The sequence below is a fragment of the Haliotis rufescens genome, unplaced genomic scaffold (assembly GCF_023055435.1).
Source record: "Haliotis rufescens isolate VD_foot unplaced genomic scaffold, xgHalRufe1.0.p SCAF_14, whole genome shotgun sequence".
Lineage (NCBI taxonomy): Eukaryota > Metazoa > Mollusca > Gastropoda > Lepetellida > Haliotidae > Haliotis > Haliotis rufescens.
Window position 1 is genome coordinate 11,254,522 of NW_025963824.1, and position 20,140 is coordinate 11,274,661.

Consider the following 20,140-nt stretch of genomic DNA (forward strand, 5'->3'; position numbering starts at 1 on the left):
CCAGGGAGAAAGAGAGGACCCGGAAGGAAACTTGGGTGTTGACATGGAAGTTGCCTCCCCTGGGTACCTGGCGCAAGGTGCATGTCTATGCAGCCAAAAATGCATATCAAGCCATTTCTGTCTCGTTTTTCCTGTCAACAATCTTTGCATAAAGCGAACGTTTGAATGTAGTTCCATGTACAGGGGAGTATATACATGTTTGAACTGAAATGGAATATGTGTGATGTGTTGTTTACAAGACACCTGAGTGAGGTGATGTGTATGTTTGTAGTGATGGTTAGGAAGCTGCAGCTTCAGGCATACTTACCTGGCACAGGCTTTACAGTGATCCGCAAGGCTGTGGGCCCGGGGCGAGACCTTTCCATTGCACTTCGGCTTGGTTGACCCCTGCGATCGTCCCAAATGTGGACGACTCGGGTGCGCAATTTATAAGTGTGGGGGACTGCGTTCGCGCTCTCCCCTGGAAAAAACAATCAAAAATAGAAATTCTTTTTTTTTCATTCTGTTTGTCTATCATGACATGTTCAGTTGTTGTTGTTGTTGATGATGATGGTGTTGCTATTGTTGTTGTGTTGTTTCTGCTGAGTAGCTCCCAGGGAGAAAGAGAGGACCCGGAAGGAAACTTGGGTGTTGACATGGAAGTTGCCTCCCCTGGGTACCTGGCGCAAGGTGCATGTCTATGCAGCCAAAAATGCATATCAAGCCATTTCTGTCTCGTTTTTCCTGTCAACAATCTTTGCATAAAGCGAACGTTTGAATGTAGTTCCATGTACAGGGGAGTATATACATGTTTGAACTGAAATGGAATATGTGTGATGTGTTGTTTACAAGACACCTGAGTGAGGTGATGTGTATGTTTGTAGTGATGGTTAGGAAGCTGCAGCTTCAGGCATACTTACCTGGCACAGGCTTTACAGTGATCCGCAAGGCTGTGGGCCCGGGGCGAGACCTTTCCATTGCACTTCGGCTTGGTTGACCCCTGCGATCGTCCCAAATGTGGACGACTCGGGTGCGCAATTTATAAGTGTGGGGGACTGCGTTCGCGCTCTCCCCTGGAAAAAACAATCAAAAATAGAAATTCTTTTTTTTTCATTCTGTTTGTCTATCATGACATGTTCAGTTGTTGTTGTTGTTGATGATGATGGTGTTGCTATTGTTGTTGTGTTGTTTCTGCTGAGTAGCTCCCAGGGAGAAAGAGAGGACCCGGAAGGAAACTTGGGTGTTGACATGGAAGTTGCCTCCCCTGGGTACCTGGCGCAAGGTGCATGTCTATGCAGCCAAAAATGCATATCAAGCCATTTCTGTCTCGTTTTTCCTGTCAACAATCTTTGCATAAAGCGAACGTTTGAATGTAGTTCCATGTACAGGGGAGTATATACATGTTTGAACTGAAATGGAATATGTGTGATGTGTTGTTTACAAGACACCTGAGTGAGGTGATGTGTATGTTTGTAGTGATGGTTAGGAAGCTGCAGCTTCAGGCATACTTACCTGGCACAGGCTTTACAGTGATCCGCAAGGCTGTGGGCCCGGGGCGAGACCTTTCCATTGCACTTCGGCTTGGTTGACCCCTGCGATCGTCCCAAATGTGGACGACTCGGGTGCGCAATTTATAAGTGTGGGGGACTGCGTTCGCGCTCTCCCCTGGAAAAAACAATCAAAAATAGAAATTCTTTTTTTTTCATTCTGTTTGTCTATCATGACATGTTCAGTTGTTGTTGTTGTTGATGATGATGGTGTTGCTATTGTTGTTGTGTTGTTTCTGCTGAGTAGCTCCCAGGGAGAAAGAGAGGACCCGGAAGGAAACTTGGGTGTTGACATGGAAGTTGCCTCCCCTGGGTACCTGGCGCAAGGTGCATGTCTATGCAGCCAAAAATGCATATCAAGCCATTTCTGTCTCGTTTTTCCTGTCAACAATCTTTGCATAAAGCGAACGTTTGAATGTAGTTCCATGTACAGGGGAGTATATACATGTTTGAACTGAAATGGAATATGTGTGATGTGTTGTTTACAAGACACCTGAGTGAGGTGATGTGTATGTTTGTAGTGATGGTTAGGAAGCTGCAGCTTCAGGCATACTTACCTGGCACAGGCTTTACAGCCATACGGGAAGTATCGTCTCCTTCAGGAGTTTTGAAAGTTTTTCATGTGACATTTTGTATACTGACACTTAACATTTTACAGGTCTACGAGCGGGCATCAGTCTCTGTACTGTGCGACTTTAATTAGTCTCCCCTCATTCAACATGTCCTACACTGCTGCTGTAAACGCTGGACCTATTCCAGAGGAGTTTATTGGCAAAGAGGTTGAGAGCAGAACCGTCCGGATTTTCACTACTGCAAGGGTTTTTACAGTGCAAGAGTATGTTCATCTCCTCAAGTCAGCTGTGCCAGACCTTTCCTTGGACCAATGTTCGGGGATATGGAAAACAGAACAATATGGACAAGTGTTTCTTACTTTGGGATCAACAGAGGAAGCAAAGCGTTTAACGGATCTTCAAAGTGTTGTGTTTGGGAATGACAGGATCTATTTCTACGAGTATGGACGATTTATCGTTTCCCTTAGGATCCACTGGCTTCATGCTACAGTGAAATCTTCGTTTGTTCAGGACTATTTCTCCAAGTTTGGAAAGGTTATCGAAGTGTTGCGGGAATATGTGGAGGTGGACAACACAAAAGTTTTCTCAGGTGTGCGAATTGTAAAAATGGAGTTGACGGAAGAAGAAAAAGAAATGATCCCACACTTAGTCAGATTCGGAGATAAACAATCAATGCTGATAACGGCCCCTGGAAGATCCCCAATTTGTTTAAGATGCCATTCTCTCGGTCATGTCAGAGCAAAATGCCCAGGTACGAGTTCTTCTGAAATTGCTGCTAGGGAAAAACGGAGGAGAGATCAAACTTTCTCGTTGGATGTGGAAAATGTTCCGGAGGATGAAGAAGAAGATGATGATGATGATGATTTGGAAAGTGTTCGAAGTATGAAGCAGACCAGTGAAGATCTGGTCATTACTGTTCCAGTTGAGGAGAAAGATGTAGCTACAGCATTAACCACACAGAAGCAAGTTGACGATTCAGAAGGAAAGAGAAAACAACCTTTGCAACAGGAGAAGGCAGATGAAAACATAAAGAAGAAAAAAAGTGAGACAGGGACTAGACCAGAACAGACTCCAATGATGGATATAGAACAGATAGACACATCTAAGAAGGTTGCTCAACCACTGCAGACTATGACTAGTAAAGTGAGACTGATTCGAGAAAAAGACTCTGACCGCCCAGTTGTTCAGACAAATCCTGAGGAAATTGAAAGATTTAAGAAGGATTTACAGAGAAAAGGAATGACAGAGAAAGAAAGTAATTTATATGGAAATGCATTGCATCTGGCTTTGTTGTCAAAAGGTGAAAAACAGAAACTTCCTATAAACCGTTCTTCTTTTGTGTATGAGGTCAGTGTCACTGAAGATGACATCATGAAATTTTATCAAACCCAAGTGACTTTAAAGATGCCTTTTTGAAGGTATAACAGATACATTTCAGTCTTTAAAAAGTAAAATGTTAGTGGCCATCACCTCAACTCTGTGATATCTTATTTTATTTTTGTCGAGGTGATGGTCAAAGCACTGTCTGCAATTGTACAAGTTTTCGGGAATAAACTTTATTAAAAAAAACAAAAAAAAAACAAAAAAAAACAAGGCTGTGGGCCCGGGGCGAGACCTTTCCATTGCACTTCGGCTTGGTTGACCCCTGCGATCGTCCCAAATGTGGACGACTCGGGTGCGCAATTTATAAGTGTGGGGGACTGCGTTCGCGCTCTCCCCTGGAAAAAACAATCAAAAATAGAAATTCTTTTTTTTTCATTCTGTTTGTCTATCATGACATGTTCAGTTGTTGTTGTTGTTGATGATGATGGTGTTGCTATTGTTGTTGTGTTGTTTCTGCTGAGTAGCTCCCAGGGAGAAAGAGAGGACCCGGAAGGAAACTTGGGTGTTGACATGGAAGTTGCCTCCCCTGGGTACCTGGCGCAAGGTGCATGTCTATGCAGCCAAAAATGCATATCAAGCCATTTCTGTCTCGTTTTTCCTGTCAACAATCTTTGCATAAAGCGAACGTTTGAATGTAGTTCCATGTACAGGGGAGTATATACATGTTTGAACTGAAATGGATTATGTGTGATGTGTTGTTTACAAGACACCTGAGTGAGGTGATGTGTATGTTTGTAGTGATGGTTAGGAAGCTGCAGCTTCAGGCATACTTACCTGGCACAGGCTTTACAGTGATCCGCAAGGCTGTGGGCCCGGGGCGAGACCTTTCCATTGCACTTCGGCTTGGTTGACCCCTGCGATCGTCCCAAATGTGGACGACTCGGGTGCGCAATTTATAAGTGTGGGGGACTGCGTTCGCGCTCTCCCCTGGAAAAAACAATCAAAAATAGAAATTCTTTTTTTTTCATTCTGTTTGTCTATCATGACATGTTCAGTTGTTGTTGTTGTTGATGATGATGGTGTTGCTATTGTTGTTGTGTTGTTTCTGCTGAGTAGCTCCCAGGGAGAAAGAGAGGACCCGGAAGGAAACTTGGGTGTTGACATGGAAGTTGCCTCCCCTGGGTACCTGGCGCAAGGTGCATGTCTATGCAGCCAAAAATGCATATCAAGCCATTTCTGTCTCGTTTTTCCTGTCAACAATCTTTGCATAAAGCGAACGTTTGAATGTAGTTCCATGTACAGGGGAGTATATACATGTTTGAACTGAAATGGAATATGTGTGATGTGTTGTTTACAAGACACCTGAGTGAGGTGATGTGTATGTTTGTAGTGATGGTTAGGAAGCTGCAGCTTCAGGCATACTTACCTGGCACAGGCTTTCCAGTGATTAAGTATATGAGCATTAATCAGTCTTTTCCTTCCACAGATCTACGAGCGGGCATCAGTCATAGACTGTGTGACTTTCAGTAGTCTCCCCTCACTTACCATGGCTTCCACTACAGTCATCAACGCTGGACCCATTCCTGAGGAGTGCATTGATAAGGAAGTAGAGACCAGGACAGTCCGGATCCATACATCAACGAGAGTTTCTACAGTTCCAGAGTATATTCATCTTTTGAAGACAGCTGTTCCCGACTTTTCTGTGGAACATGTTGCCGGAGTATGGAAAACAGAATATTTTGGACAGGTTTTTGTTACTTTGGACTCGGTGGAAGAAGCAAAAAGGCTAAAGGAACTACAAAGTATCGTGTTTGAGGATAACACGATCTCCTTCTATGAATATGGACGTTACATGGTTCCTCTGAGGATACATTGGCTTCAGGCTACAGTCAAATCCTCCTTTCTACAAGACTATTTCTCCAAGTTTGGCAAAGTTGTGGAGGTATTGCGAGAATATGTTGAAGTGGATGATGTTAAGGTCTTTTCGGGAGTACGAATTGTGAAGATGGACGTGACAGAAGAAGAAAAAGGCAAGATTCCACACATAGTCAGATTTGGTGACAAACAGTCTATGTTGATAACGGCCCCTGGGCGAGCACCAATATGCCTGAGATGTCATCTCTTTGGACACGTACGAGCAAAGTGCCCCGGCACAAGTTCAGCAGAGATAGCTGCTAAGGAGAAGGAAGCCAGAGAACATGCACTCTCGATAGATGTAGGCAATGACTCCGAGGAAGATGATGACATGGAGAGTGTTCACAGTCTAAAAGATCCTAATTTGGAGATGGACCCCAACCGTGACATTGTGATTACTGTACCAGCTGAAGTGATTTCTGTACCACCTGAGAAGTTAGTATCAACAGAAATGCGGGAAATAGCGACTTCTCACAACCCTGATATTATACACAAGGACACAGAAGGAAAAAGAAAACAGCCTTTGAATCAGGACACGCCAGACGAGGAAGAGATAAAGAAGAAGAAGAGTGTGAAAGAAACTCAACAGTTACAAGACAAATATGTTGCTAGACCAAAGCATGTTGTTGCTAAACCAAGGATTGTTTCTATCAGAGTGAGAAAAACCAGAAATTGGGGTGTTACAGTTGATGAGGAGGACTTACAGAAATTCATGGAAGGACTGCAGCTTTATGGAACAACTTTATATGAAGCGCGTTGTGAAAAAACTAAGTTGATTAAGGCTTTGAAGGAAAAAATGGAACATTCTAAGATTCCAAAGGGACAGGATTCTATTGTCAATAACTTTACTTGCCCTTTAGATATTTAACATGTTTCTGTCTTTAAGAATTTATTGTTAGTGGCCATCATCTCAACTCTGTGATATTTCTTTTAATTTTTCGAGGTGATGGCCTAGGCACTGTCTGCACTTGTAAAAGTTTCCGTGAATAAACTTTATTAAAAACAAAAAAAAAAAAAAAAAACAAAAAAAAAACAAGGCTGTGGGCCCGGGGCGAGACCTTTCCATTGCACTTCGGCTTGGTTGACCCCTGCGATCGTCCCAAATGTGGACGACTCGGGTGCGCAATTTATAAGTGTGGGGGACTGCGTTCGCGCTCTCCCCTGGAAAAAACAATCAAAAATAGAAATTCTTTTTTTTTCATTCTGTTTGTCTATCATGACATGTTCAGTTGTTGTTGTTGTTGATGATGATGGTGTTGCTATTGTTGTTGTGTTGTTTCTGCTGAGTAGCTCCCAGGGAGAAAGAGAGGACCCGGAAGGAAACTTGGGTGTTGACATGGAAGTTGCCTCCCCTGGGTACCTGGCGCAAGGTGCATGTCTATGCAGCCAAAAATGCATATCAAGCCATTTCTGTCTCGTTTTTCCTGTCAACAATCTTTGCATAAAGCGAACGTTTGAATGTAGTTCCATGTACAGGGGAGTATATACATGTTTGAACTGAAATGGAATATGTGTGATGTGTTGTTTACAAGACACCTGAGTGAGGTGATGTGTATGTTTGTAGTGATGGTTAGGAAGCTGCAGCTTCAGGCATACTTACCTGGCACAGGCTTTACAGTGATCCGCAAGGCTGTGGGCCCGGGGCGAGACCTTTCCATTGCACTTCGGCTTGGTTGACCCCTGCGATCGTCCCAAATGTGGACGACTCGGGTGCGCAATTTATAAGTGTGGGGGACTGCGTTCGCGCTCTCCCCTGGAAAAAACAATCAAAAATAGAAATTCTTTTTTTTTCATTCTGTTTGTCTATCATGACATGTTCAGTTGTTGTTGTTGTTGATGATGATGGTGTTGCTATTGTTGTTGTGTTGTTTCTGCTGAGTAGCTCCCAGGGAGAAAGAGAGGACCCGGAAGGAAACTTGGGTGTTGACATGGAAGTTGCCTCCCCTGGGTACCTGGCGCAAGGTGCATGTCTATGCAGCCAAAAATGCATATCAAGCCATTTCTGTCTCGTTTTTCCTGTCAACAATCTTTGCATAAAGCGAACGTTTGAATGTAGTTCCATGTACAGGGGAGTATATACATGTTTGAACTGAAATGGAATATGTGTGATGTGTTGTTTACAAGACACCTGAGTGAGGTGATGTGTATGTTTGTAGTGATGGTTAGGAAGCTGCAGCTTCAGGCATACTTACCTGGCACAGGCTTTACAGTGATCCGCAAGGCTGTGGGCCCGGGGCGAGACCTTTCCATTGCACTTCGGCTTGGTTGACCCCTGCGATCGTCCCAAATGTGGACGACTCGGGTGCGCAATTTATAAGTGTGGGGGACTGCGTTCGCGCTCTCCCCTGGAAAAAACAATCAAAAATAGAAATTCTTTTTTTTTCATTCTGTTTGTCTATCATGACATGTTCAGTTGTTGTTGTTGTTGATGATGATGGTGTTGCTATTGTTGTTGTGTTGTTTCTGCTGAGTAGCTCCCAGGGAGAAAGAGAGGACCCGGAAGGAAACTTGGGTGTTGACATGGAAGTTGCCTCCCCTGGGTACCTGGCGCAAGGTGCATGTCTATGCAGCCAAAAATGCATATCAAGCCATTTCTGTCTCGTTTTTCCTGTCAACAATCTTTGCATAAAGCGAACGTTTGAATGTAGTTCCATGTACAGGGGAGTATATACATGTTTGAACTGAAATGGAATATGTGTGATGTGTTGTTTACAAGACACCTGAGTGAGGTGATGTGTATGTTTGTAGTGATGGTTAGGAAGCTGCAGCTTCAGGCATACTTACCTGGCACAGGCTTTACAGTGATCCGCAAGGCTGTGGGCCCGGGGCGAGACCTTTCCATTGCACTTCGGCTTGGTTGACCCCTGCGATCGTCCCAAATGTGGACGACTCGGGTGCGCAATTTATAAGTGTGGGGGACTGCGTTCGCGCTCTCCCCTGGAAAAAACAATCAAAAATAGAAATTCTTTTTTTTTCATTCTGTTTGTCTATCATGACATGTTCAGTTGTTGTTGTTGTTGATGATGATGGTGTTGCTATTGTTGTTGTGTTGTTTCTGCTGAGTAGCTCCCAGGGAGAAAGAGAGGACCCGGAAGGAAACTTGGGTGTTGACATGGAAGTTGCCTCCCCTGGGTACCTGGCGCAAGGTGCATGTCTATGCAGCCAAAAATGCATATCAAGCCATTTCTGTCTCGTTTTTCCTGTCAACAATCTTTGCATAAAGCGAACGTTTGAATGTAGTTCCATGTACAGGGGAGTATATACATGTTTGAACTGAAATGGAATATGTGTGATGTGTTGTTTACAAGACACCTGAGTGAGGTGATGTGTATGTTTGTAGTGATGGTTAGGAAGCTGCAGCTTCAGGCATACTTACCTGGCACAGGCTTTACAGTGATCCGCAAGGCTGTGGGCCCGGGGCGAGACCTTTCCATTGCACTTCGGCTTGGTTGACCCCTGCGATCGTCCCAAATGTGGACGACTCGGGTGCGCAATTTATAAGTGTGGGGGACTGCGTTCGCGCTCTCCCCTGGAAAAAACAATCAAAAATAGAAATTCTTTTTTTTTCATTCTGTTTGTCTATCATGACATGTTCAGTTGTTGTTGTTGTTGATGATGATGGTGTTGCTATTGTTGTTGTGTTGTTTCTGCTGAGTAGCTCCCAGGGAGAAAGAGAGGACCCGGAAGGAAACTTGGGTGTTGACATGGAAGTTGCCTCCCCTGGGTACCTGGCGCAAGGTGCATGTCTATGCAGCCAAAAATGCATATCAAGCCATTTCTGTCTCGTTTTTCCTGTCAACAATCTTTGCATAAAGCGAACGTTTGAATGTAGTTCCATGTACAGGGGAGTATATACATGTTTGAACTGAAATGGAATATGTGTGATGTGTTGTTTACAAGACACCTGAGTGAGGTGATGTGTATGTTTGTAGTGATGGTTAGGAAGCTGCAGCTTCAGGCATACTTACCTGGCACAGGCTTTACAGTGATCCGCAAGGCTGTGGGCCCGGGGCGAGACCTTTCCATTGCACTTCGGCTTGGTTGACCCCTGCGATCGTCCCAAATGTGGACGACTCGGGTGCGCAATTTATAAGTGTGGGGGACTGCGTTCGCGCTCTCCCCTGGAAAAAACAATCAAAAATAGAAATTCTTTTTTTTTCATTCTGTTTGTCTATCATGACATGTTCAGTTGTTGTTGTTGTTGATGATGATGGTGTTGCTATTGTTGTTGTGTTGTTTCTGCTGAGTAGCTCCCAGGGAGAAAGAGAGGACCCGGAAGGAAACTTGGGTGTTGACATGGAAGTTGCCTCCCCTGGGTACCTGGCGCAAGGTGCATGTCTATGCAGCCAAAAATGCATATCAAGCCATTTCTGTCTCGTTTTTCCTGTCAACAATCTTTGCATAAAGCGAACGTTTGAATGTAGTTCCATGTACAGGGGAGTATATACATGTTTGAACTGAAATGGAATATGTGTGATGTGTTGTTTACAAGACACCTGAGTGAGGTGATGTGTATGTTTGTAGTGATGGTTAGGAAGCTGCAGCTTCAGGCATACTTACCTGGCACAGGCTTTACAGTGATCCGCAAGGCTGTGGGCCCGGGGCGAGACCTTTCCATTGCACTTCGGCTTGGTTGACCCCTGCGATCGTCCCAAATGTGGACGACTCGGGTGCGCAATTTATAAGTGTGGGGGACTGCGTTCGCGCTCTCCCCTGGAAAAAACAATCAAAAATAGAAATTCTTTTTTTTTCATTCTGTTTGTCTATCATGACATGTTCAGTTGTTGTTGTTGTTGATGATGATGGTGTTGCTATTGTTGTTGTGTTGTTTCTGCTGAGTAGCTCCCAGGGAGAAAGAGAGGACCCGGAAGGAAACTTGGGTGTTGACATGGAAGTTGCCTCCCCTGGGTACCTGGCGCAAGGTGCATGTCTATGCAGCCAAAAATGCATATCAAGCCATTTCTGTCTCGTTTTTCCTGTCAACAATCTTTGCATAAAGCGAACGTTTGAATGTAGTTCCATGTACAGGGGAGTATATACATGTTTGAACTGAAATGGAATATGTGTGATGTGTTGTTTACAAGACACCTGAGTGAGGTGATGTGTATGTTTGTAGTGATGGTTAGGAAGCTGCAGCTTCAGGCATACTTACCTGGCACAGGCTTTACAGTGATCCGCAAGGCTGTGGGCCCGGGGCGAGACCTTTCCATTGCACTTCGGCTTGGTTGACCCCTGCGATCGTCCCAAATGTGGACGACTCGGGTGCGCAATTTATAAGTGTGGGGGACTGCGTTCGCGCTCTCCTCTGGAAAAAACAATCAAAAATAGAAATTCTTTTTTTTTCATTCTGTTTGTCTATCATGACATGTTCAGTTGTTGTTGTTGTTGATGATGATGGTGTTGCTATTGTTGTTGTGTTGTTTCTGCTGAGTAGCTCCCAGGGAGAAAGAGAGGACCCGGAAGGAAACTTGGGTGTTGACATGGAAGTTGCCTCCCCTGGGTACCTGGCGCAAGGTGCATGTCTATGCAGCCAAAAATGCATATCAAGCCATTTCTGTCTCGTTTTTCCTGTCAACAATCTTTGCATAAAGCGAACGTTTGAATGTAGTTCCATGTACAGGGGAGTATATACATGTTTGAACTGAAATGGAATATGTGTGATGTGTTGTTTACAAGACACCTGAGTGAGGTGATGTGTATGTTTGTAGTGATGGTTAGGAAGCTGCAGCTTCAGGCATACTTACCTGGCACAGGCTTTACAGTGATCCGCAAGGCTGTGGGCCCGGGGCGAGACCTTTCCATTGCACTTCGGCTTGGTTGACCCCTGCGATCGTCCCAAATGTGGACGACTCGGGTGCGCAATTTATAAGTGTGGGGGACTGCGTTCGCGCTCTCCCCTGGAAAAAACAATCAAAATTAGAAATTCTTTTTTTTTCATTCTGTTTGTCTATCATGACATGTTCAGTTGTTGTTGTTGTTGATGATGATGGTGTTGCTATTGTTGTTGTGTTGTTTCTGCTGAGTAGCTCCCAGGGAGAAAGAGAGGACCCGGAAGGAAACTTGGGTGTTGACATGGAAGTTGCCTCCCCTGGGTACCTGGCGCAAGGTGCATGTCTATGCAGCCAAAAATGCATATCAAGCCATTTCTGTCTCGTTTTTCCTGTCAACAATCTTTGCATAAAGCGAACGTTTGAATGTAGTTCCATGTACAGGGGAGTATATACATGTTTGAACTGAAATGGAATATGTGTGATGTGTTGTTTACAAGACACCTGAGTGAGGTGATGTGTATGTTTGTAGTGATGGTTAGGAAGCTGCAGCTTCAGGCATACTTACCTGGCACAGGCTTTACAGTGATCCGCAAGGCTGTGGGCCCGGGGCGAGACCTTTCCATTGCACTTCGGCTTGGTTGACCCCTGCGATCGTCCCAAATGTGGACGACTCGGGTGCGCAATTTATAAGTGTGGGGGACTGCGTTCGCGCTCTCCCCTGGAAAAAACAATCAAAAATAGAAATTCTTTTTTTTTCATTCTGTTTGTCTATCATGACATGTTCAGTTGTTGTTGTTGTTGATGATGATGGTGTTGCTATTGTTGTTGTGTTGTTTCTGCTGAGTAGCTCCCAGGGAGAAAGAGAGGACCCGGAAGGAAACTTGGGTGTTGACATGGAAGTTGCCTCCCCTGGGTACCTGGCGCAAGGTGCATGTCTATGCAGCCAAAAATGCATATCAAGCCATTTCTGTCTCGTTTTTCCTGTCAACAATCTTTGCATAAAGCGAACGTTTGAATGTAGTTCCATGTACAGGGGAGTATATACATGTTTGAACTGAAATGGAATATGTGTGATGTGTTGTTTACAAGACACCTGAGTGAGGTGATGTGTATGTTTGTAGTGATGGTTAGGAAGCTGCAGCTTCAGGCATACTTACCTGGCACAGGCTTTACAGTGATCCGCAAGGCTGTGGGCCCGGGGCGAGACCTTTCCATTGCACTTCGGCTTGGTTGACCCCTGCGATCGTCCCAAATGTGGACGACTCGGGTGCGCAATTTATAAGTGTGGGGGACTGCGTTCGCGCTCTCCCCTGGAAAAAACAATCAAAAATAGAAATTCTTTTTTTTTCATTCTGTTTGTCTATCATGACATGTTCAGTTGTTGTTGTTGTTGATGATGATGGTGTTGCTATTGTTGTTGTGTTGTTTCTGCTGAGTAGCTCCCAGGGAGAAAGAGAGGACCCGGAAGGAAACTTGGGTGTTGACATGGAAGTTGCCTCCCCTGGGTACCTGGCGCAAGGTGCATGTCTATGCAGCCAAAAATGCATATCAAGCCATTTCTGTCTCGTTTTTCCTGTCAACAATCTTTGCATAAAGCGAACGTTTGAATGTAGTTCCATGTACAGGGGAGTATATACATGTTTGAACTGAAATGGAATATGTGTGATGTGTTGTTTACAAGACACCTGAGTGAGGTGATGTGTATGTTTGTAGTGATGGTTAGGAAGCTGCAGCTTCAGGCATACTTACCTGGCACAGGCTTTACAGTGATCCGCAAGGCTGTGGGCCCGGGGCGAGACCTTTCCATTGCACTTCGGCTTGGTTGACCCCTGCGATCGTCCCAAATGTGGACGACTCGGGTGCGCAATTTATAAGTGTGGGGGACTGCGTTCGCGCTCTCCCCTGGAAAAAACAATCAAAATTAGAAATTCTTTTTTTTTCATTCTGTTTGTCTATCATGACATGTTCAGTTGTTGTTGTTGTTGATGATGATGGTGTTGCTATTGTTGTTGTGTTGTTTCTGCTGAGTAGCTCCCAGGGAGAAAGAGAGGACCCGGAAGGAAACTTGGGTGTTGACATGGAAGTTGCCTCCCCTGGGTACCTGGCGCAAGGTGCATGTCTATGCAGCCAAAAATGCATATCAAGCCATTTCTGTCTCGTTTTTCCTGTCAACAATCTTTGCATAAAGCGAACGTTTGAATGTAGTTCCATGTACAGGGGAGTATATACATGTTTGAACTGAAATGGAATATGTGTGATGTGTTGTTTACAAGACACCTGAGTGAGGTGATGTGTATGTTTGTAGTGATGGTTAGGAAGCTGCAGCTTCAGGCATACTTACCTGGCACAGGCTTTACAGTGATCCGCAAGGCTGTGGGCCCGGGGCGAGACCTTTCCATTGCACTTCGGCTTGGTTGACCCCTGCGATCGTCCCAAATGTGGACGACTCGGGTGCGCAATTTATAAGTGTGGGGGACTGCGTTCGCGCTCTCCCCTGGAAAAAACAATCAAAAATAGAAATTCTTTTTTTTTCATTCTGTTTGTCTATCATGACATGTTCAGTTGTTGTTGTTGTTGATGATGATGGTGTTGCTATTGTTGTTGTGTTGTTTCTGCTGAGTAGCTCCCAGGGAGAAAGAGAGGACCCGGAAGGAAACTTGGGTGTTGACATGGAAGTTGCCTCCCCTGGGTACCTGGCGCAAGGTGCATGTCTATGCAGCCAAAAATGCATATCAAGCCATTTCTGTCTCGTTTTTCCTGTCAACAATCTTTGCATAAAGCGAACGTTTGAATGTAGTTCCATGTACAGGGGAGTATATACATGTTTGAACTGAAATGGAATATGTGTGATGTGTTGTTTACAAGACACCTGAGTGAGGTGATGTGTATGTTTGTAGTGATGGTTAGGAAGCTGCAGCTTCAGGCATACTTACCTGGCACAGGCTTTACAGTGATCCGCAAGGCTGTGGGCCCGGGGCGAGACCTTTCCATTGCACTTCGGCTTGGTTGACCCCTGCGATCGTCCCAAATGTGGACGACTCGGGTGCGCAATTTATAAGTGTGGGGGACTGCGTTCGCGCTCTCCCCTGGAAAAAACAATCAAAAATAGAAATTCTTTTTTTTTCATTCTGTTTGTCTATCATGACATGTTCAGTTGTTGTTGTTGTTGATGATGATGGTGTTGCTATTGTTGTTGTGTTGTTTCTGCTGAGTAGCTCCCAGGGAGAAAGAGAGGACCCGGAAGGAAACTTGGGTGTTGACATGGAAGTTGCCTCCCCTGGGTACCTGGCGCAAGGTGCATGTCTATGCAGCCAAAAATGCATATCAAGCCATTTCTGTCTCGTTTTTCCTGTCAACAATCTTTGCATAAAGCGAACGTTTGAATGTAGTTCCATGTACAGGGGAGTATATACATGTTTGAACTGAAATGGAATATGTGTGATGTGTTGTTTACAAGACACCTGAGTGAGGTGATGTGTATGTTTGTAGTGATGGTTAGGAAGCTGCAGCTTCAGGCATACTTACCTGGCACAGGCTTTACAGTGATCCGCAAGGCTGTGGGCCCGGGGCGAGACCTTTCCATTGCACTTCGGCTTGGTTGACCCCTGCGATCGTCCCAAATGTGGACGACTCGGGTGCGCAATTTATAAGTGTGGGGGACTGCGTTCGCGCTCTCCCCTGGAAAAAACAATCAAAAATAGAAATTCTTTTTTTTTCATTCTGTTTGTCTATCATGACATGTTCAGTTGTTGTTGTTGTTGATGATGATGGTGTTGCTATTGTTGTTGTGTTGTTTCTGCTGAGTAGCTCCCAGGGAGAAAGAGAGGACCCGGAAGGAAACTTGGGTGTTGACATGGAAGTTGCCTCCCCTGGGTACCTGGCGCAAGGTGCATGTCTATGCAGCCAAAAATGCATATCAAGCCATTTCTGTCTCGTTTTTCCTGTCAACAATCTTTGCATAAAGCGAACGTTTGAATGTAGTTCCATGTACAGGGGAGTATATACATGTTTGAACTGAAATGGAATATGTGTGATGTGTTGTTTACAAGACACCTGAGTGAGGTGATGTGTATGTTTGTAGTGATGGTTAGGAAGCTGCAGCTTCAGGCATACTTACCTGGCACAGGCTTTACAGTGATCCGCAAGGCTGTGGGCCCGGGGCGAGACCTTTCCATTGCACTTCGGCTTGGTTGACCCCTGCGATCGTCCCAAATGTGGACGACTCGGGTGCGCAATTTATAAGTGTGGGGGACTGCGTTCGCGCTCTCCCCTGGAAAAAACAATCAAAAATAGAAATTCTTTTTTTTTCATTCTGTTTGTCTATCATGACATGTTCAGTTGTTGTTGTTGTTGATGATGATGGTGTTGCTATTGTTGTTGTGTTGTTTCTGCTGAGTAGCTCCCAGGGAGAAAGAGAGGACCCGGAAGGAAACTTGGGTGTTGACATGGAAGTTGCCTCCCCTGGGTACCTGGCGCAAGGTGCATGTCTATGCAGCCAAAAATGCATATCAAGCCATTTCTGTCTCGTTTTTCCTGTCAACAATCTTTGCATAAAGCGAACGTTTGAATGTAGTTCCATGTACAGGGGAGTATATACATGTTTGAACTGAAATGGAATATGTGTGATGTGTTGTTTACAAGACACCTGAGTGAGGTGATGTGTATGTTTGTAGTGATGGTTAGGAAGCTGCAGCTTCAGGCATACTTACCTGGCACAGGCTTTGCAGCGATCAGCAGGAAAGTATCGAGCAGTAATATATTTTTTCCAAACAGGTCTACGGGCGGGCAGGACATCTTGTCCTTTGTCTTCGGACTCCCCCCATCTCGTATTGTGCATCATGGCAGCCATTATAAGCTCAGGTAATGGCCCCAGGAAATCCGAGACAACACCCAGCATCAGGAGAAGGGTCGTCAAGTTGGATTTTGTTGGCCCGGAACGGTTTTCCGTAACAAGGTACAAGCTCTTCACCTTCCTGTATGGATTCCTTGGAAACAGTATCAATAGACTGACGAGGAGGGATAAAGCCACAGAATGGTTTTTAACTTTGGATTCAGAGGAGTTGGCTGAAGAGCTCCACGAAGAAGGTTTTAAAGAGTTGTCACCAAAATTGAGTGTTTACTTCTCCCTCATCAACAAAGTGAGAACATCTGTGAGAGTTCATTGGCTACCTGAAGAATACGGATGTGCATTTTTGACAAGATTCTTTGCGGACTACGGAAAAGTTATAAATGTGGAGGAAGACGTTAGCAAAGAGGAGTTCGACAAGGGCTGCTTTATGGGATCATATAATGTGCTCTTAGAGATGAACTATGAAGACATTGCTTTGATCCCTCACCTTGTGAATATCACTGGACGAAGTAGTGCCTTTCCTTTATTGTTCACATTGGCCGGAAGAACCCCCCTTTGTCTGAAATGTCATGAGGTAGGACATGTCAGAAAGGAATGTTCAGGGAGTGCTAAGATGCAAGCACCAGTTACCTCCTATCGGCCTGCCCGGAAATCATACTCTGAAGCAGTGACTAACAATAAACAGGCAAGCACCTTTAGAGATGATGAAGAAGAAATTGAGAAGGAGATGAAGGAGATGGAGGAAGCAGCAGCAAGGGAGGATTGGTCACTTCAGAACCCAACAGAGGAGAAGGAGAAGGAGAAGGGGACTCAGCCTCCAGATGAAGAACCCATTCAGACAGGGCCAGTTCACACTGGGTCTTCAGAACATGTGCCAGTAATTCAGGTTCCATGCGACCAGCCAACACCGGATTCCAAAATGGACACTGATATCCCAGAAGGACATAGAAAACGACCGTTGTCTCCTAGTAGACACAATTACTCAGCAGCTAAAATGGTCAAGGACACCATGGAGGACGCACACAGAAGAGAACAATTAAACTGGGGGATGACTGCGCCTGGAAAGGATATAGACACAGACTCAACCGGAAGTCCGGGCAGTGTTACCACTTGATACCAGTTTTGTGTTTTGTGATTCTATGTTGACGATATGGAAACGCCCCCGGACAATGATTCTGAATATTGGATACTGTATTGACGGCTCTGAGCCGGGATTCTATAGTGCGGTACGTATATTAAAATCATGTATATATTTTGTTGTTAACTATCGATATATGCAATTTTATATGAAGGGGGGGCTTCATGTTATGTATATACGTTTGAGTCAGTTTTAGTACTCTCATATCACTAAAAATGTATAAATTTGCAACAATAAATTGTGCGGGGATGAGGGGCTTGACCAGAAGGCGTGTGTTATGTGAAGAGTGGAAGAGAATGAATGTGGACATTTTATTTATACAAGAAAGTCATGTGGCAAGTGTGAAAGAAGGAGAGACTGTAGAGAAAGAATTTGGATGTAAAGCCTTCTGGAGTTTTGGGACAGGTAATGCACGTGGGGTTGGTATCTTACTCTCAGAAAAGTTAAATTATAAAATTGTTAAATTTCATTATGATTTTGATGGCAGGCTCTTTGTTTTAGATATTGATATTGATAATAATTCGTTTAGATTCATAAACGTATATGCTCCTAATTATTATACAGATAGGCGGGATTTCCTGTTATCATTAGAACATTACTTTGTTACTCGTCGCCTTGTTGTTCTCGGGGGAGATTTTAATTTCGTTTTATCAACTGTTCTAGATAAAGTGGGGGGGAACCCAAAATGTGGTACAGGGGGGGCAACGATTCTAAATCGTTATCAAAATTTATACAAATTAATAGACCCTTTTCGGGAATTATATAAAACTAAAGTTATGACAACATGGCGAGGTGGAAATGTTAGCTGTCGGCTAGATCGATTTTATATCTCTGCTCCATTAATACCGGCAGTCAAAAGTTGTGATGTTCAGCCATGTTCCATTTCTGATCACGATTATTGTGTTCTAGGTTTGGAGGTTGTTGATTGCATCTCTGTAGGACCTGGTTATTGGAAATTTAATAATTCCTTGCTCAAAGACAAATCATTTGTGTCGGAATTTCAGAAATTTTGGGAATGTTTACATGTTCAGACGAATTTGTCTCTTTCGGACTGGGATAGCTTTAAAGCTCAAATTAAAACTTTTGTTTTGGGGTATGGAAAAAAGTCAGCTGCCAATAAAAGACAGATTTTACAGCAGCTTCAAAGGCGATACAGAGATCTGCTAACTGCAGAAAGTCAGAGGCCTGGGGAGTATGTAGAGCAGTTAAAAGCGATCAAATCACAACTTTATGACTTTCATTATGATAAGGTACAAGGAAGTGCAATCCGCTCCAGAGTGCAAGTCTTAGAAAATAATGAACAACCATCTAAACATTTCTTAAAGTCGGAATTTAAGCGCTCTGGAGATAAAATCATTCGTGTTTTGGAGAATGGTTCTGAAATCTATGACAAAAATGATTCTATTCGTAACTATTGCAGGGAGTTCTATGAAAACTTATATACCCCTGAGGAAATTGATGATTTTTACTGTTCAGAATTCATTGAGGACTTGCCTTTCTTGGATAGCGCTTCAGCTGATAGTCTGGAGGGAGCTGTGACAAAAGAGGAGATTTTATTGTCTTTAAAAGGGATGGATAACAATAAAGCCCCAGGGTTGGATGGTTTAAGTAAAGAGTTTTACATAACGTTTTGGCCACTATTTCAAGATATTTTTGTACACATTTATAATTTATCAATAAAATTGGGTACTCTTAGCAATTCACAAAAACTAGGATGTATCTCTCTGTTATGTAAGGACCCTAAAAATCCTCAATTGTTACGAAATTGGCGCCCTATTAGTCTGTTAAATGTAGATTACAAAATATTATCTAGAGTTGTACAAAACCGGTTGTCATCAGTTATTGCTGAGATCGTGCATCCTGATCAGACATGTTCTATCAGAGGCCGATCAATAGCAGACAACATACATCTTCTACGAAATGTAGTAGATTATGTGGAGCAAAAAGGAGATTCTGTGGCCTTCGTTTGTCTTGATCAAGAGAAGGCTTTTGATCGGGTAAACCATGAATTCATGTTCAAGGCCTTACATCAGTATGGGTTTGGTCCAGAGTTTATCAACCTGGTCAGCCTGTTATACAATAATGTACAAAGTACAGTGTTGGTTAATGGTAATCTCTCGGATACATTCCCCGTTAGGAGGGGGGTCAGGCAAGGCTGCAGCCTAAGCCCATTGTTATATGTTTTAGTTTTTGAACCTTTTGCCATTAAAGTAAGGAATGATAAATTAATCAAGGGCATTAAAATCCCCGGTGTTAACGAAGAAGCCAAAATATCAGCCTATGCTGATGACGGGACTGGTATTTGTGTGAATGAGAGGAGTGTCAGACGTTTACTTCAAGTGAGTGAGTGGTATGCTCGTGGTACTGGTGCTCGTTTGAACATGGCTAAAACCAAAGCCATATCTTTTGGGAAATGGCGTTCTTCGGCCGACCACCCTTTTGGTATATCATGGCCCGACTCATGTAAAATTTTGGGGGTAGTTTTTGGTAAGAATGTCACTTCTGATGATAATTGGAACAAAATTTTAACCAAATTCCACGGGGTTCTAAATTTTGCATTTAAAGACAGATTTTTATCAGTGTATGGTAAATCTGTAATCTGTAACGTCATGGCCATGTCGAAGTTGTGGTATGTTGCATCTGTATTGCACATGCCCAAGCACTTTGTTGATATTTTCACACGAGTAGCATTTGACTTTTTTTGGGAATCCCATCTATTTGAACCTCTCTCTAGGACTATCTTATATAATAATATAGATGTTGGAGGTGTTAACTTTCCCCATATTCCTTCTCGTCTGCATGCTTTACGTCTTTACCATTTATATAAAATCATTAATAATAGTCAGTGTAAATATTCCTGTTTTGCGCTCTACTGGATTGGCTTTTCACTGAAGCATATCAAACCTGAATTCGCTTCAAATTTAAAGCCACACTCTGCATATATCCCTCCCTATTACAAAAAAGTGTTAGACTCATATAGATATTTTAATTCGTTATATCCTGATTATGATTGGAGTGTCCCTGTAAAAAGTGGTGTATTTTATAAA

The 20,140-nt window shown here is 43.7% G+C and overlaps 19 non-coding genes and 2 pseudogenes across 19 annotated transcripts; all 21 read left to right on the forward strand.

The window, feature by feature from the left end:
* Positions 1–299: 299 nt before the first annotated feature.
* On the forward strand, positions 300–463 carry LOC125379360. Its single transcript, XR_007220720.1, has one exon. It is a non-coding gene; the product is annotated as a U1 spliceosomal RNA (small nuclear RNA).
* Positions 464–891: 428 nt separating this feature from the next.
* Positions 892–1,055, forward strand: LOC125379362. The gene has a single exon (XR_007220722.1). It is a non-coding gene; the product is annotated as a U1 spliceosomal RNA (small nuclear RNA).
* Positions 1,056–1,483: 428 nt separating this feature from the next.
* Positions 1,484–1,647, forward strand: LOC125379363. The gene has a single exon (XR_007220723.1). It is a non-coding gene; the product is annotated as a U1 spliceosomal RNA (small nuclear RNA).
* A 2,034-nt stretch (positions 1,648–3,681) lies between these two features.
* LOC125379583 lies at positions 3,682–3,819 on the forward strand (annotated as a pseudogene).
* A 428-nt stretch (positions 3,820–4,247) lies between these two features.
* On the forward strand, positions 4,248–4,411 carry LOC124124123. The gene has a single exon (XR_006859407.2). It is a non-coding gene; the product is annotated as a U1 spliceosomal RNA (small nuclear RNA).
* A 1,950-nt stretch (positions 4,412–6,361) lies between these two features.
* On the forward strand, positions 6,362–6,499 carry LOC124124130 (annotated as a pseudogene).
* A 428-nt stretch (positions 6,500–6,927) lies between these two features.
* Positions 6,928–7,091, forward strand: LOC125379364. The gene has a single exon (XR_007220724.1). It is a non-coding gene; the product is annotated as a U1 spliceosomal RNA (small nuclear RNA).
* A 428-nt stretch (positions 7,092–7,519) lies between these two features.
* Positions 7,520–7,683, forward strand: LOC125379365. Its single transcript, XR_007220725.1, has one exon. It is a non-coding gene; the product is annotated as a U1 spliceosomal RNA (small nuclear RNA).
* A 428-nt stretch (positions 7,684–8,111) lies between these two features.
* LOC125379366 lies at positions 8,112–8,275 on the forward strand. The gene has a single exon (XR_007220726.1). It is a non-coding gene; the product is annotated as a U1 spliceosomal RNA (small nuclear RNA).
* Positions 8,276–8,703: 428 nt separating this feature from the next.
* On the forward strand, positions 8,704–8,867 carry LOC125379367. Its single transcript, XR_007220727.1, has one exon. It is a non-coding gene; the product is annotated as a U1 spliceosomal RNA (small nuclear RNA).
* Positions 8,868–9,295: 428 nt separating this feature from the next.
* On the forward strand, positions 9,296–9,459 carry LOC125379368. The gene has a single exon (XR_007220728.1). It is a non-coding gene; the product is annotated as a U1 spliceosomal RNA (small nuclear RNA).
* Positions 9,460–9,887: 428 nt separating this feature from the next.
* On the forward strand, positions 9,888–10,051 carry LOC125379369. Its single transcript, XR_007220729.1, has one exon. It is a non-coding gene; the product is annotated as a U1 spliceosomal RNA (small nuclear RNA).
* A 428-nt stretch (positions 10,052–10,479) lies between these two features.
* Positions 10,480–10,643, forward strand: LOC125379382. Its single transcript, XR_007220742.1, has one exon. It is a non-coding gene; the product is annotated as a U1 spliceosomal RNA (small nuclear RNA).
* Positions 10,644–11,071: 428 nt separating this feature from the next.
* Positions 11,072–11,235, forward strand: LOC125379370. The gene has a single exon (XR_007220730.1). It is a non-coding gene; the product is annotated as a U1 spliceosomal RNA (small nuclear RNA).
* Positions 11,236–11,663: 428 nt separating this feature from the next.
* Positions 11,664–11,827, forward strand: LOC125379372. Its single transcript, XR_007220732.1, has one exon. It is a non-coding gene; the product is annotated as a U1 spliceosomal RNA (small nuclear RNA).
* A 428-nt stretch (positions 11,828–12,255) lies between these two features.
* Positions 12,256–12,419, forward strand: LOC125379373. Its single transcript, XR_007220733.1, has one exon. It is a non-coding gene; the product is annotated as a U1 spliceosomal RNA (small nuclear RNA).
* A 428-nt stretch (positions 12,420–12,847) lies between these two features.
* On the forward strand, positions 12,848–13,011 carry LOC125379374. Its single transcript, XR_007220734.1, has one exon. It is a non-coding gene; the product is annotated as a U1 spliceosomal RNA (small nuclear RNA).
* Positions 13,012–13,439: 428 nt separating this feature from the next.
* LOC125379375 lies at positions 13,440–13,603 on the forward strand. Its single transcript, XR_007220735.1, has one exon. It is a non-coding gene; the product is annotated as a U1 spliceosomal RNA (small nuclear RNA).
* A 428-nt stretch (positions 13,604–14,031) lies between these two features.
* Positions 14,032–14,195, forward strand: LOC125379376. The gene has a single exon (XR_007220736.1). It is a non-coding gene; the product is annotated as a U1 spliceosomal RNA (small nuclear RNA).
* A 428-nt stretch (positions 14,196–14,623) lies between these two features.
* On the forward strand, positions 14,624–14,787 carry LOC125379377. Its single transcript, XR_007220737.1, has one exon. It is a non-coding gene; the product is annotated as a U1 spliceosomal RNA (small nuclear RNA).
* A 428-nt stretch (positions 14,788–15,215) lies between these two features.
* LOC125379378 lies at positions 15,216–15,379 on the forward strand. The gene has a single exon (XR_007220738.1). It is a non-coding gene; the product is annotated as a U1 spliceosomal RNA (small nuclear RNA).
* Positions 15,380–20,140: the final 4,761 nt, after the last annotated feature.